Genomic DNA, 1,191 nt, shown 5'->3' on the forward strand with positions numbered 1-1,191 from the left:
GGGGAAGGAAGGAAAAAATGAAACAAGATGAAACCAGAGAGGGAGACAAACCATAAGAGACTCTTAATCTCAGGAAACAAACTGAGGGTTGCTGGAGTGGTAGGGGGTGGGAGGGATGGGGTGGCTGGGTGATGGACATTGGGGAGGGTATGTGCTATGGTGAGCACCATGAATTGTGTAAGACTGATGAATCACAGACCTGTACCTCTGAAACAAATAATACATTATATGTTAAAAAAAAGAAGAAGAAGAAGAAGAAGAAGATAGTAGGAAGGGAAAAATGAAGGGGGGGAAATCAGAGGGGGAGACGAATTTATGCAACCAACATAGGGTCACCTAAATATATAAGGCAAATATTAACAGGCCTGGAGGGAGAAATAGACAGCAGTACAATAATAGTAGGAGACTTCAATGCCCCACTTTCAACAACAGATTGATCACCCAGACAGAAGATCAACAAAGAAACATTGGACTTAAACGACACATAGACCTAACACACATGTACCAAACACTCCATCCAAGAGCAGCATGATACACACTCTTCCTAAGTGTACATGGAACATTCTCTAGCAGAGATCACATGTTAGGCTACAAAACAAGTCTTAATAAATTTAAGTAGATTGAAATCATATTAAGCATCTTTTCTGACCACAATGGTATAAATCTAGAAATCAAGTGCAAGAAAAAACCTGAAAAATTCACAAATATATGAGGTTAAACAACATGCTCCTATATGCATACATACTATTCATTGAGTCACTCTATGTCTTTTGATTAGGGAATGTAGTCCATTTCATTTAAAGAAATCTTCAATTATCATATGGTTTCACTTATTTGTGGAACATAAGGAATAGCATGGAGGACATTAGGAGAAGGAAGGGAAAAATGAAGCGGGGGGAATCGGAGGGGGAGACGAACCATGAGAGACTATGGACTCCAAGAAAAAAACTGAGGGTTTTAGAGGGGTGGGGTGGGGGGATGGGTGAGCCCATACGGTGATGGGTATTAAGGAGGGCATGTACTGCATGGAGCACTGGATGTTATATCCAGTGAGTCATGGAACACTACATCAAAAACTAATGATGTACTGTATGGTGACTAACATAACATAATTAAAAAAAAACCTCACTGATTAAAAAATAAATAAATAAATACCTTTGGGGGAATGTTAAAAAAAAAGGAATCATTATT

The sequence above is a fragment of the Leptonychotes weddellii genome, chromosome 5, assembly GCF_054177405.1.
Source record: "Leptonychotes weddellii isolate Sample4059 chromosome 5, ASM5417740v2, whole genome shotgun sequence".
Taxonomy (NCBI): Eukaryota; Metazoa; Chordata; class Mammalia; order Carnivora; family Phocidae; genus Leptonychotes; species Leptonychotes weddellii.